The sequence below is a fragment of the Galeopterus variegatus genome, unplaced genomic scaffold (assembly GCF_000696425.1).
Source record: "Galeopterus variegatus unplaced genomic scaffold, G_variegatus-3.0.2 Scaffold1327, whole genome shotgun sequence".
Taxonomy (NCBI): domain Eukaryota; kingdom Metazoa; phylum Chordata; class Mammalia; order Dermoptera; family Cynocephalidae; genus Galeopterus; species Galeopterus variegatus.
In genome coordinates, this window is record NW_007727438.1 from 376,642 (window position 1) to 377,728 (window position 1,087).

A 1,087-nucleotide genomic window follows, 5' to 3' on the forward strand; every position below is an offset into this window, starting at 1 on the left:
TTTTAAAAATTTGTTGAGACTTGATCCATGAGTAACATGTGATCTATCCTGGGGAATGTTCCATTTGCCGATGAGAAGAATGTATATTTTGTAGTTGTTGGATGAGATGTTCTGTAGAGGTCTTCCATGTCCAATTGGTGTAAGTGTAGTTTAAATCCTGTGTTTCTCTGTTGATTTGTTGCCTAGATGATCTGTCCAATGATGAAAGAGGAGTGTTGAGGTCTCCAAGTATTATTCTATTGGAGTCTCTCTCTCTTTCTCTTTAGGTCTAATAGTTTTTGCTTTATATATCTGGGTTCTTGAATGTTGAATGTATATATATTTATGATCACTATATCCTCTTGCTGAATAGATCTCTTCTTCATTATCTAGTGACCTTCTTTGTCTCTTTTTATAGTTTCTGGTTTAAAGTCTATTTTATCTGATATAATAATAGCTACTCCTGCTGATTTTTTGTTTCCATTTATGTGGTATATCTTTATCCAGCCCTTCACTATTTGTCTGTGTGAGTCTTTACAGGTGAGGTGAGTTTCTTGAGACAACATATAGTTTGGTTTGGTTTTAAAAATACATTCAGCCAGTTTATGTCTTTTGAGTAGGGAATTGAATCCATTTACATTTAGGGCTGTTGAAAGGAATTGATTTACTCTTGTCATTTTATTGATTTTTGTTTGTTTTAAAACATCTTTTTTCCTTTTGCTGTTTTTCTTTGGCATTTGTCAGTTTTTTGAAGTGGTAAGATATAATGTCTTTTTCATTTGCATATTTGCTCTACCAGTTGGTTTTGTTCTTTTTCATATATTCACAGTGGTGATTATCATTTTTTGGAATCCAGATTCATGACTCCTTGAGGATTTCTTATAGGTCTGGTCATGTGGTGGTGAACTCCCTTGGTTTTTGTTTGGGAAATACACTATTTCTTCTTCATTTCTGAGGATAGCCTTGCTGTGTAAAGTATTTTTGTCTGGTAGTTTTTTTTTCTTTTAGTATTATCCCATTCTCTCCTGGCCTGTAAGTTTCTGCTGAGGCATTATGCATTTGTCAATACCCATAGAATTGTACAACACAGAGAATGAACCCTAATGTA